Source organism: Notothenia rossii (genome assembly GCF_949606895.1).
Source record: "Notothenia rossii genome assembly, chromosome: 9".
NCBI classification, from domain to species: domain Eukaryota; kingdom Metazoa; phylum Chordata; class Actinopteri; order Perciformes; family Nototheniidae; genus Notothenia; species Notothenia rossii.
In genome coordinates this window covers 64,629,920-64,644,683 of record NC_136907.1, presented here as the reverse complement: position 1 = coordinate 64,644,683, position 14,764 = coordinate 64,629,920, and the positions used below count along the sequence as shown (strand labels likewise).

Here is a 14,764-nt window from a genome sequence, read left to right as displayed (position 1 = left end):
CGAGTTGCCTCTTATGCAGTGGATGCGTGCGCATTCAGGTAGGCCCGCCCAGGGGCCAGCTACGTCTATGGAAGTCTCAGTGAAGGAATGCTTGCATGAATAGGATACAGGGGAGTACCCATAGAGTCCAGTAGAGGGATCCGCTGTGCTTATATAACAAGGGTTACCATACGTAACCCAACGTTTCTCGCCCATGCCGATATATAGTTATAAAGCCTTTATCTGCCTATACCAAGGATGAGCCAGTATCATCCCTCAAGTATTCTACTTCAACTTCCATTTGCCATTTTCATCCCATTTTCTTGTACAAAAGAGAATATTATTTCCCAGTACAGACTAAATGTCAAACAAAGCTCATCTGCCAAAACTGATCTGCTAAACAATCTCTGGTCTAACTGTCAGATTTTTCCTTTTCATAGAAAAGGAAAATATAAATCTACCATAACAAATATGTGAATCTCTTTTTCATCACGCGGGTGCATTATTCAAATCAGATGTTATTAAGATGTCAAGCTGTTTTCCTCCTGATGTTGCAACAGTTTCCAAAAAAGCTGAAGATCTGAAGATGAAATGACAAGAGCCATTGATCGAGCGGTTATGTGTAAGCTGTGTCTCTTTGTGGCCTCTTTAAAAGCTGATCTCACTATCATGCTGGCTGCATCACATGGCTCTCCTTATGCCAATCACAGGGTGAGGGACACTGACACCGGGCACAGCTGTCCTGGCACCTCTCAAAGCCTTTGAGCTAAGCTGAGAAGGCAAGTCCTCTCAACTGAATGACAACATTACACGACATTGCAAATTATCCTTTAAAGAGATGGCACTTGCCTGTTGAGGTGTTTTATAAGTGCAAAGAAAAGACTCTTTAATATTCTCAGTAAGTGAGCTTCCACCTCACCTGTATTGTCATCAAATGATAAAACAAGTATTGATGTTTTAACAGTTGATATTCCGCTTCAAAATTAACATGAAATAAAAGGAAGGTATTTTTCAAGTGTGTTGCTCATTGTAAATTAAGAGAATTATCCCCTATGCAGCACTATGAAGCTTTTAAGCTAGTTTTAAAAAGCACATTGACTTTACAAGTCAGATTTTTCATCAACGCTACTACAGCAGTCTCAGGCAGCGACTCGTAGCAGGCTTGAGGTATAGATCAATATGCTTACATTCCAATTCCCATAATGACAACATGCTTATGATCAACAATTACAATGTTTACCATGTTCATTATCTTGAACAAAACCACTGTGATACCTGATGAATGTTAACCAGTTGCGCTAGCTAGCTAACAAATGCAAACACAGTGTGTCCAACCCAGTCTCACGGCATTTCGTGTTATAGTCACAACATTTAATCTATTGATTCGTGTTCACCAACACGATTTCCCCCTTTTTTTTCGTGTCACACAGAACGATTTTAAAAGCAATGTATTTCTATTGGTAGTGTTTTTCGTGACTGCACCACGTCTTTTTGTCCGGTAGGGTCTTGGAAGACCGGAAGCTGTGGGGTTCATAAAAACATGTTCTTACTCTATATCAAGCCACAATTATTGTTTTTATTTTAAATCGTATAATGTCTGACTTTTTTTGCCGTCCGTGAGGAAAATAAATGGGGCTCAGAGCCTCAGAATACTGAAATCTGTATTTTTCAAATCTTTTTTTCTTTTTATATCCGTCATGTAATGGTAAGCTATTGAAATTCTGATTCCATAGATGTGTTTCCCATCACCCAAAACCCCGGACTATTCTTTCAACTCAGTATTTACATTCTTATATTCAAAGAAAATCAGTAATATCTTTAAAAACTACAAGTCCCTTTCTATCAGCTGTGGACCGTTATGGTGTAAATACAGCCTATCTACCAATTGGATCAAATATAAAAGTCAACCGAATTACTATTGACACTGCAAGGAGACGTTTTGTGTGAAGAGAAATTGAAGATGTTGTTTAGTTGCTGATATATTTATGATCCACGTCACGTATTCAGTTTTGGTGGCAGTTCTTCCAGTTTGTCCAGAAGTCTTCTAATCAGGGCTCTATAAATAAAGAACTACGGCAGATGTGTAATATTGAATGCAGCCGAACCGTGTATTGCAATGCCGTTATGTGATGACTTTCAAAGAGAAAAGCAAGCACACTCGGATTACATAAAGTATTATTTATTTTTTTGTAATGTTTTTCGGATTTCATATCGCATTAACAGCATATCCCAACGTGCATTGCGGCTAAACAATCCAATCACCGAGCATCAACGATAGCTGAGGATCTTGGATAATCAGTTCAGTGGGTGTGTATCTGTTTCCGGTTATTTTATTTTTGAAATTCAGTTCCTGGCGGACGGCAAATAATCCAGAGATTATAGAATTAAACAAATAAATAAAAACAAGGATAATTGTGTGTTATTGTTGAGTAAATAACAGTGTGTTATTTAGAAAGAATAACAAATTAGAAGGAAACAAATATTTAAATTTAAAAACAATAATCGTGGCTTGATATTGAGTAAGAACATGTTTTTAGGAACCACACAGCTTCCGGTCTTCCAAGACCCGACTGGACAAAAAGACGTGTCGCAGGCACGAAACACACTACCAATAGAAATACATTGCTTTTAAAATCATTCTGTGTAACACGGAAAAAAGGGGGAAATCGTGTTGGTGAACACGAATCAATGAATTAAATGTTGTGACTATAACACGAAATGCTGTGAGACTGGGTTGGTGTGTCACAATGCAAACTCCATTAAACTAACAACAAACCCGTTTTTAAACTGAACCTAGAGCCCAACTCCTGGGAAGACAACAAACAAGCTAGTTGTTTAAGATGACAACATATCATAGCATTAGTCATTGCAATAAGGTACTCACAGATAGCTACTATCCACCTCAGCTGTTGGACGCCTCAAACAGTGGACAAAAAATGTCTAAACTATAGCTAAAGAGACAGACATTGTGTCTAAGAGTTTACGTACAAGTACCTTAAATGAGGAAAACATATATATGACTTACAGACACCTCTTTTCATTTAAACACCAGTAGCCACTGGCTATTAGCCAGTGCCAAACTAACTTTCCCTGATTTCAGTCCTATAGCTATAGGTGATAAATAAGAGCAGCTGTAGTTTTGTCACTTTTCCTTCAGGTGATGGAAAGAAAGACTACAATCATGACATATAATTGTTCATGTGTACATTCATTGACCGTTTTTTTTTTTAAACTTGCATGATTTAAAATACTTTATGAAGTAATTGTACTGTTACCATGTTAAAAGTCTCCACCATTTGATATTCTAACTACAATCTTTGTCAAAATGTTATGCTTGTGAACATTCAAAGTAGCACCAATCCTCCCTTCCCAATTGTAATCGTACTCTTCTACAGTAATGACATCTACAAACACGTAAAGGATAAACCACCAGTTCAAGTGTCTTCAGAGAATCAGACGTCTTAGTAAGCAGTATGTGAGCATGATGCAGGGGAGGTGACTCTGTTCTTCATGAGTCAGCTCTGTCAAAGCCATGAGTCAGGGAATGCCAAGGAAACAGCTGCATCCTTGTGTCGCCTGACTTTTTATGTCCACTTTGAAGGCTTGCAGGCTTTTAGAGCAGTTGTAAAGCTATATTTGTACATGCTCAATGGTCTTTTAAACATAAAAGATGTGACCATAGATTGTTTTTATCTTATTCAGCAACGATCACATCTCCAGTAAAAAAAAAAAAAAATACCTTGTTTGGTTTAAACCTCCTAATGACCAGGTGTTACAACAATAGTCTACGTGTCTGGACTTTGACATGGTTTTCATCTCAGTTACACGTCCTAATGTGTGGTTTCCAGTTTCATGTCATTCTTTCTCTCAGTCTTTTTTTCCCTTTGAACTCTGACAGGTGAATACTTGTAATCAGATCAGGAAGAGTTTTGTTCCTTTTCAGTTGGGTAGCTGCGCACTGTGAATGCCAACTCAGAAATAAATTATTGTTCGAACATTAACTTTTCAACTCTCCCAAGGTCACTTTCGTTTTTTGTCAATATTGTACGGTGGCTGAGAAGGGCAATCGACAATTACAAAGTGTGAACCACTAAAATATGTTTGCAGCTCATCAATGAGGGAAATGTGCTGTTCTCTCTGTTTTGTATTAACTTAAATCATTTCGAGACATGTCAAGAACTCACCTTGAACTTTGAGAAAGTCAGATGGAGGTTTTTCAATATTTTATGACCAAACTATTAATCAGAAAAATGATTGTTGGTTGCAGCCCTTTATTGTGACTAAAGGAAAAGTCAGGACACCATAGAGATAGTTCAACACACTATCACTCAGTACTATATTTATAACAAGCGTGGGGAATTTTTCCAGCATGCACAAGGTAGTCAACAGGGCAACGTCTTGAAAAGGTCACCCATTAATCATAAAGGTGTTTAGATATGAGAAGAATTCCACCATATTAATTGGTAAATGCAGTATGCAGTCACAGCTAAAAGAATAGGATAATTGATGTGAAATGTTATTATTGAAGGACATAAGTGTTTTAAAGGAAAGCTTAGACAAAGCACATACTTAACATACATACCCTCCTTATTGGCTATAATACAGACAAACACACGCATACACACACAAACACACAGCAGGCTCAGGGAGGATTTATAGCTACAACGTGGATTATATTTTATAACACATGCCATCCCTGGCTGTAATCCACTTTAACAGGGCCTTGTTTGCTGACACATTGCAACATGAATATACAACTAGGAGAGAGAGTGAATTATTCAGTTAAAGTAACAGCTACACTTTGAACTTTGTTAGTTAGGAGGACAGGTCGATTACTATAATGTGGATTGGTATCCATTTTTATTCTGAGTTTTACCTATTTATCATACTGTACAGTCTTATACAACATCCTAGATGCCAAGTACACACATACAGGCCTCTTACATCACCAGAATGTGTCATAACCTCGCCTTCATTCAACAAGGAGAAAATAAATAGATATAAATAGCCTATACATAACTCAGGAACTGCAGGGAAATGTGTTTAACATGAGAAAAGAGGGGGCAAAAAATTAAATGTTGTGATGAAATGTGGATTGTGTGTTTGAAGCAATGTTGACATTACTTCCCCTTTTCCCTTAAGTAGAAATGTGTATATTAGTCCTGTGTCACACTGGTAATCATTCATGTTCCCATCTGTAAACAGGCAACTCCAGCAAAACAGATAATCCTTAATAAAGTTTTTTTGGACGGAGACACTGTCAGCTGCTTGTGTTGAGCCACTTAAATCCCAGCTCTGCACATTTACTTATATAAACCTGCCAACAGGTGATATAAACAAGATAGAGTACCTGGAAAAGGACTGTTACTAAATTAGATGTGAGACCACATTGCTTCACGTGTTTACTTTAAACTGGACGTCCCTTGGCTGATGGGTCAGGACTTGTTGTTGGTGGAAGTCGCTGCACAAGTTTTGGTTTGTGGGGGTTTTGCAACGTGACCATGTGTTGGACCCAGAGGAACAATCAGACCAGGATACGAGAGGGGGCTGTGGGGACAATACTGAGGCTGTCCCCTGCAGGCCCCATGCCACATAAAGACCTGATTATTCCCCCCCTGTTGGCTGGCCTTGCAGAGTGGACAGACAGTGGACTCAGTATTTCCCTTCCTCTGGTGAGCATTGGGGACTCTCCTCTGGTCTCCACCAGGGCAAAGCAATTTAAGGGGAGCTGTTTTTTGGAGAGCCACTGTGGGAAAGTCATTAAAGTGTAAAGCATCTCTCTTTTATTTCCCTGTAAAGGAGCCCTGGAAGAGAGGTCCACCAAGGCTCTAGATGGTAATGAGTGCTGACACAGAGCGAGCACCCCCCCATCGCGTGTGTGCCGATCGCCGCTGCCATGGCAAACCGATTCTCTGTTGTGAAACTTGCCTAAGGGCCGCACAGCGAGAAGACTTCCTCTCTTCCACAGGTGGCCAGTGTTTACCAGCAAAACGCTAAATCAGACCTTTTTCTTCCGACCGGAAGAGTACGTTTTCCTCTTTATACTCTTATATGTGTGAAATTCTGATCAATAATAATAATAATATCTGTTAAAAAATCTAAGGGATATGTAGTGTTCTGTTAATTATAATAGAGGGAGGCCCAAAAGGAGTGAAAGTATAGAATGTATAGCTTCAAATGATTTTAGTACAACATTGCTGCAAAAACAGGCATGGAAGAAATATACGATGTTCAAAATGCAATCCTCAATATTGGTTGGTTGGTATTTGCCTTAGTGTGCTCATAAGGGAACAGCAATCACAGCCTAACAGTAAGGACACACATTAAGAAATAAAACACATAACCCGCTCATCATAAAACATCACATATATCTCTGGGTGTGAGGTGTTTAATAAGAAAGTCTCAAGCAAAATGTTGTAAAGTGACTTTTAAATGCAGTTATTGCTTTGCTTTGGTAAAATGTGATTTTACCTCCCTACACTTTAGCCAGCTCGGTGCTGCATCCTTAAGAGTGATTCTATTGGATAACAAATACTTCAAAGAAAGGTTATTTTGCAGGACTACTGTCTCAAAATTAATGAACTTGGAAAAAGGGACTTTCAGTTTCTACTGTGGACTTCTTTAGTGTGCATCAAAGATCATCATCATAATTTATTTAAAGACGTCTCAGTGAATACCTGATACGCAACACATGGCTTGTAGGGATCCTGTGAGGAGGCCTTTAATTTAATCAAGGGGTCATTCCTCAGCCGTCTCCTCTTACGGTCATATCATTATTATTCCATGCAATGTATATTTAAGTGGTAAACTGAACAGTGCACGGGTACAAAACTACCTATCATCCTTTCTCCAGTGATGCGACACACATGGCAGGCTGTTATCAAAGTATTACAAAACCACAAGAGGAGACGTAACAGCATGCGGGGACAAAGGCACAATAAGTAGCTATCTGCACTTCATTGTAATGACAGAAGATTGCCAAAAACACAGATCACGGGAGTTCCCTTTATGCAACAGCTGATGCACAAATAACAATCAGAGGTGCTTCACTTGTCAATTCATAACTGATGTCCAGATCACATTGGTGCAATCAGGCCCAGAAAGAGCTGACAGCTGAGTCCAATGTGGAATTTTCGAGTATGACAACCTCCCTCAAATGTGGACCACACAAACCGGTCTTAAGCAGTCTGCTGTGTGTGGAGAAATGTTATTCATTCAATGCCACTTTAATTTCAATGAAAAATGGGGGCCTCTGCTGGAACCCTTCAGTACCACATGTTGTTTATCGGCATATTGCACCCCAGGATATCCCTCTAGTACAATATTCAATTGGTTCAAATTGGCCTGCACCATAACATGCAGCTGTCTCATTAAACATGATGTATAAAAAAGAAAATTATCTCGGGGATGAGCTCTTCTAGAAATCACCTGCAACTCTTCTCAGTTATGTGAACTTCCTACCCTCAATCCGAAACATATTGTTTTGACTTGATTGACTGAAAAGTACATTTGTACAGTCATCACCTTTACACATATTGCCACACCGCTGTTCTATTTTTTGTCTGTCTATCGATTTATTTGGTTAAACATAGGGTCATGCGCAACAGGAAAACATTCACAGAACAGGTCAAAAAGACCTAGTCCCTGAGTTCAGAAACATATAGATGTGAAAAGTGAGGTTATGCAACAGCCGGGCCACTTGAATAAACTGCCACATACTGAGGGTGAATGGAGGAGTTGGGACCCATTGTCACCAGCGATTGATATGCAGAGCACTGTAGCTTTACTATTTGGACTCTTGGTGGGTTCGATCAAATCTTCTGTATCTTTACCCCGTTATATGCGAGGAGCTTTCTTCCTCAAATCGCCCTAAAACTTCTGCTTTCATAGAGACCAGCAGAAGCAGCCCAGCAGTCACAAGGCTTGCACAACGGATTATCGACACAGCCCATCATCACACATTTTAAATTTGCCTGAGGGGGCTTTACAATCTGTACAGCATTGACACCCTCTCTCCTGCATTGCACATGTAAGACCAAAACACCACCATCAACACTTGAAATGAAGTTTGTCTGCTGTGATCATTTCACGTGTCCAAAGGTACTCAGAGACCAATCTTGAGTAAACACTGGCTGGGTTGCAGGCAAAGGACCTGAAATATGTTGTTGTACTCACCGGTGCAATGAAGCAATAACTAAAGTTGGACACAAGTCAATAATAACAAATCATTGGATTTTTTTTTCCTGAGAAAAAATAAGGTCAATGCTTTTATTCTGACACACCTCATTGTTACCTCCAAAATTACCTGGGGAAAGAGTTTTGAATTAGAGTTAGACACCCTTTGTTATTAGACAGACACTGCGTGCAGATAACCAATGACCTCCTTCATTTTTTGTTCAAACACAAGGATTCTCCCCAGTTCAGTAAATCCCCCTCCTCCAAGTCCGCCTTTGGTAGCGGAGTGAACTGGGTTGGGGTTATATAACCAATGTCTGCTCCCATAGATCCTCAGCAGCTCGTCTTCCCCTAATCTTTTCAGCTTGATTACACCCTCCATCCCCCTCCTCTGCCGACTCACTCAACTGAAAGTGTTCTCACACACAAACACATCCAAACAGGACCACATCAACAGATCCGCCACGCTCCAGTTTAGAGTGGATGGGATGCTTGTGATTGCAGGTGTGTGTGGCTGCAGCAGTGATCTGTCAGTGTGCATTTAAACAAGAAGACGTCTGAGGTTAGCTGTGCATGTTTGCCTCTAATCTCCAGACCTTTACAGTGTATCTTAGCATCGTGAACATCAGTGTCAGTCATCGCTGCAGCTTGATATCTGTGTGAACAAGAGCGATGTTATAATCTGCTTAAACATGTCAACAAAGTGAGACTGTACACTGATAATATTTGATGTACCAGCAGCCTGTTAGTTGTTTTGTAACACAGTGCTGTTGAGGGAAGCCTGCTGTTACCGGAGGTGTTTCTGCAATTCCTCAATATGGATGCAACATGCAACTAATGTTTGAAAGAGACAAATAGTGGTAGTGTCAACATTTAGTGCAGCTTGTTTGCAGCACGTATGCACTCCCTTCTTTCTCTTAAGATGTTCTGACAGAAATCAAACACAATGCTCTATTCTTTTTGTAAAGCAACCCTTTTGCAATCACGGGACATTTGATAGCTGCTGTGATAGAAAGAAATTCAGGTCAAAGGTTCAGACATTGTTTCCTCCGAAAACATTTATCAGTACACATAATTTGGCATGAGCATTCACGATGACAAAGAAAGAATAAAAAAAACAGAAATTTGAAGTGCGGAGAATGTGTACGACTGTAAAATCGCTATTTGGCAATGCTAAACGGGGATAAAATGGCCAAGCGACGTTTTCCGAGTGTACTTTTTGTGAAATCCAAAGCTTTTCCCACCAAAAAGTGTTCATAAAAAATGATTTTTAAAAAGGTAGAGAACACAAGGGAGACATGAAGGTCCAAAGTGCAAAGGGTGATTTCAATGTGAGCCCTTCTTTTGTGAAAAATAAGCTTAACTGCAGTGGCATGACCCCTCTCCGTGCCCTTTGCTCACCAAGAGCATAAACACTGGAATATTGTCCTCAGGCTGCAGTTTACCTACAAACCTGTGCACCTCCAGAAGGCAATAAATCTCCCAGCCTCCAGCTGGCTCAACATTTAATATGTTTTATGAGCCTTTTCTGTGAAAGCCAACAGGCAGAAGATGCAGGAAGTGGACCTGTTTCACAGTTGTAACGCAACATAAACCTGGAAGCTGTTGAAATGTGGGAAAGGGGGGTTTAAGTGGAGTAGTGGGTCAGTAGTTTTCATGTATGACTGTTCTGGTGTAAGCTTAATGACAGAAAATCCCATTATGTGCTGCTGAGGTACTGCTGGTCTGAAGGTTTTGGTTCATACAGGGTTCTCTGACAGTTGTACTTACCTTATCGTTATCATGTTTAAAAGGCATAAGGGATCTTTATGAGCAGAGCAAAGAAATGGGTTGAGCACAATCACGTGTAGTATGTATACAAATTCGAAATTCAAATAGATTTTCTATCAGCTAAATGTCAGTGTCTTAATCCTCATAGGCTTTCATCTTTTGCACTGCCAACCAAGATTCACTGGATTCAAATCTCACACTGGAAAACTGCAACCAAAGTTTTATCGAAAAGTCAACTGTGAAATTGCAATCAGTCGCTTTAGAGCTGATCTACCAGAAGAACAATTTATCTTAATTCCTTTTTGTCATCAGTGGGCTGCCTCAGAAAGTAGGCCAGTCTAGATTTGTGCTGTCATCATCTCTGTGAGCACAAGGGGAGCTTTATCAGCATTGTGGATACTCAAAATGATGCTCTCATGACCTTGGTATCATTAGTGCTATCTGCTGAGATTAACACACCGTCTAATGTTTTCTCACAACGATATAAGTTATCTTCTCGAAACATGATGTAATCAATGCAAACGTCTCAACACAATGCTCTGTGAAACAGCAAACAATTTCGAATTATTTTCACCTATGAATAATCTATATGCGGTTGACTATGTCATCAGAATTACTTAAATAAAACTTACCCCTGCACTAGTTATCTTGAACGCATCTACAGACATTAGTTATGATCTACTGACATCTATTGACTTGATGTGAAACGGCAACCGTATTTTATATAACTTCACTAAAATTCTTAGAAGTGGCTCTGCCGCCCTCTAGTGTTAAAGTCTTTAAGCACACATACTCACTTGTAGATGAGCCAGATTGAGCTCATATTACAGTTTTTCTCGATTGCTAACACACTACAATTCTACATAAAGCACAATTATTTTAACTGACACTCAAAGAGCAAAAATCGGCTCAAATCTCCAAAACTCTAAACACGTTTTCAGCTTTTCACACAATTTGCAAATCAACATGGCACTTTTTGCAAACCACTGCGCACGTTTCTCCACGTAAGACACAGGAATTGACATAAAATCACGTGTTAGCAGGTTTAAAGCACTGATATTCAAAATGCCTCACACATGGACCAATGATCAAGAAACACGTTCCACCTGACCAAACACCTGATAGCATAATTGTTGGCTCATCAATCAGGATGTTAGCACTATGGAAAGACCACAGGTGAGTACTTTCTTACAGCAACAATGGAAGCCAACATGGAAGCAAGAGCAAGAGGAAGAGGAAGAGGAAGAGGAAGAGCTGGGCTGAGAGTGAGAGGAGGAAGAAGGAGAGGTAGAGGAAGAGCTGGAGGGAGAGGACGTGGACAAAGAAGAGTACTCTCTAATGAAATGAAATGTTATCAACCATGGTTTGACGATGAGAGAGTCTGGACAGAGGGTTCAGCCTAATCTAAGCCGATTTACTGTTGCCTCTGTAATCCGGACACTTAGACTTGATATCAGGTTAGTTACCAGTTTTTAGCCCTGCATAATTCATGATATATCAGTGCTTATATCTGTTGTGTGAAACGTATTTACTTCATTACTGTAATTGAATTGATGGCATGTTGCATACTATAACTGTACAAACATCCTGCACAATGTACTGTGGTAAACGTACTTTTATGCAACACAGACACTGACCAACCACTATATCTTTGTTGTTTATCTGAAGGACTGAGAAAAAAAGAGGTGCAGGTGGAAAGCTAAGGATTTTCAATGAGGCACAGGAAGCAGCAGTTACAAACTTGGTTTTGGCAAACAATGCATCACACTTAGAGAGATCCGAAGCATAGTAACTATGTGCTGAGATGCATGTTGCACAATGTTATTTTTGAATACAATTTGATTTCTTTCAACAACTCATTTGTATTTCTTCATTTACTGTATTTCTGTATACTCAAGCAACTTTCTCTGCAGAAACCTCTATGTACAGAGCATAGCCCATAACAGATGAAAGTGCTTTAGATTATGCTCAGCAGTGTTTAGTTGGATGGTCAAACCATCTAGTATTATGCATGAAGTGTGTTTATATTTGGTGCAAAGTTTGCATTTGGTAAGTGTTTCTGTAGTTTTGAGTGCAGTTCTTCATTTAGCAGGAGGAATGAGGTGTTTTGCACTTTGGGTGTGTGGTTTTGTGAATTGTGTTTAGTGTTCTGATAAACTGAGCAATTAAAAAAAAAATGTGTGTTAGCAATCGAGAAAAACTGTATATCTGTTGTGTGAAACGTATTTACTTCATTATTGTAATTGAATTGATGGCATGTTGCATACTATAACTGTACAAACATCCTGCACAATGTACTGTGGTAAACTTACTTTTATGCAACAGAGACACTGACCAACCACTATATCTTTGTTGTTTATCTGAAGGACTGAGAAAAAAGAGGTGCAGGTGGAAAGCTAAGGATGTTCAATGAGGCGCAGGAAGCAGCAGTTACAAACTTGGTTTTGGCAAACAATGCATCACACTTAGAGAGATCCGAAGCATAGTAACTATGTGCTGAGATGCATGTTGTACAATGTTATTTTTGAATACAATTTGATTTATTTCAACAACTCATTTGTATTTCTTCATTTACTGTATTTCTGTATACTCAAGCAACTTTCTCTGAAGAAACCTCTATGTACAGAGCATAGCCCATAACAGATGAAAGTGCTTTAGATTATGCTCGGCAGTGTGTAGTTGGATGGTCAAACCATCTAGTATTATGCATGAAGTGTGTTTTATATTTGGTGCAAAAGTTTGCATTTGGTAAGTGTTTCTGTAGTTTTGAGTGCAGTTCTTCATTTAGCAGGAGAAATTAGGTGTTTTGCACTTTAGGTGTGTGGTTTTGTGAATTGTGTTTAATGTTCTGATAAACTGAGCAATTAAAAAACAAATGTGTGTTAGCAATTGAGAAAAACTGTATATCTGTTGTGTGAAACGTATTTACTTAATTATTGTAATTGAATTGTTGGCATGTTGCATACTATAACTGTACAAACATCCTGCACAATGTACTGTGGTAAACTTACTTTTATGCAACACAGACACTGACCAACCACTATATCTTTGTTGTTTATCTGAAGGACTGAGAAAAAAAGAGGTGCAGGTGGAAGGCTAAGGATTTTCAATGAGGCACAGGAAGCAGCAGTTACAAACTGGGTTTTGGCAAACAATGCATCACACTTAGAGGGATGCGAAGCATAGTAACTATGTGCTGAGATGCATGTTGCACAATATTATTTTTGAATAAAATGTGATTTCATTCAACAACTCATTTGTATTTCTTCATTTACTGTATTTCTGTATACTCAAGCAACTTTCTCTGCAGAAACCTCTATGTACAGAGCATAGCCCATAACAGATGAAAGTGCTTTAGATTATGCTCAGCAGTTTGTAGTTGGGTGGTCAAACCATCTAGTATTATGCATGAAGTTATATTTGGTGCAAAAGTTTGCATTTGGTAAGTGTTTCTGTAGTTTTGAGTGCAGTTCTTCACGTAGCAGGAGAAATGAGGTGTTTTGCACTTTGGGTGTGTGGTTTTGTGAATTGTGTTTAGTGTTCTGAGAAAATGAACAATTAAAAAAAAGATTGTGTTAGCAATCGAGAAAAACTGTAACAACATACTGACACCGGTTAGTAAAAACCATGAATTAATGCTGTGACAAGTGTGCAGACAAGACGGCAGGCGAAAAACCTTTTAAAATGCGTGTTTTCTGAATGGAGATCGGATCGATCAGGATAAACCAACCTGTCGCTGCTTCGTCCACACTCACAACAACGGCATACAGACATAAATAAAGCAGTGACTGTATTCAACATGACATAGACAGTCTGTGGTTTGTTCATGTTTAACTTTTGTCCAGTTTCTGAACAGATATGAGGAGCTGTGAGCTCTCTGGCTGGCTCTGTCCAATCACAAACAAGAAGTGTTCTCCCTAAAGGAATACCCTTTCCGTATAAGTTGAAATGCTGATGTGGTGTTTTGTGAAATGCTGTGGTGTTTCCTGAAATGCTGTGGTGTTTTGTGAAATGCTGTGGTGTTTCCTGAAATGCTGTGGTGTTTTGTGATATGCTGTGGTGTTTCCTGAAATGCTGTGGTGTTTCCTGAAATGCTGTGGTGTTTTGTGATATGCTGTGGTGTTTCCTGAAATGCTGTGGTGTTTCCTGATATGCTGTGTCTCGTGCGCACGAAAAAGTATCTTGTGCGAACGAGAAAGTATCTTAATTAATAAAGCGTGGCCTCGTTTTATTTAAATTGAGACCAGGAATTACATCTTGTGCGCACGAAATTAATAAAACGTGGCCTCGTTTTATTTGTTTCTCTCTCTATGAACCCTCCAGGGCTCCGTAGTTACGTCACTTAGACCAAATCTCCAACGAGGCGTTCTGGGGCAGCAGACAGGTCTTTTCTGTGTTAGAGATTTACTCGCTACAGGGTGTACTTTGAGGGTTTGTGACTCTGCAGACCGTTTACATGCATAAAAAGCTACATAACACACAAGGGGACGGGTAATAACCGGAAAAGCATGACAGGGGACCTTTCAATTATTTACCTAAGAACATCTAAATGTGATGTGTTGAAGAATATGGAGCATTACTATTGCACTTAGAATTTTTTTTAAACCAGCTAGCCTTAGATTTTCACAGAAGAAACTGTGGTTTAATTAATCAATTGACAGAAAATCAGCGAAAAATGTTGATAAAAGATTAATTAATTAAATAATTTCACAAGCACTAGTGCTGAAGTTCAAGTCGTTGTATAACATTGTACATTTAATATTCTTTTTTTCTTTTGACTGTTAAACACATCTTAATGTCTTTCATTTTTTGTAAAGCACTTTGAATTGCTTTGTGTTGA

The 14,764-nt window shown here is 39.2% G+C and overlaps 1 long non-coding RNA gene across 1 annotated transcript; it reads left to right on the top strand.

The window, feature by feature from the left end:
- Positions 1–5,366: 5,366 nt before the first annotated feature.
- Positions 5,367–6,228, top strand: LOC307020020. The gene is made up of 2 exons (XR_013802766.1): positions 5,367–5,651; positions 5,779–6,228. It is a non-coding gene; the product is annotated as an uncharacterized lncRNA (long non-coding RNA).
- The last annotated feature ends 8,536 nt before the right edge of the window (positions 6,229–14,764 follow it).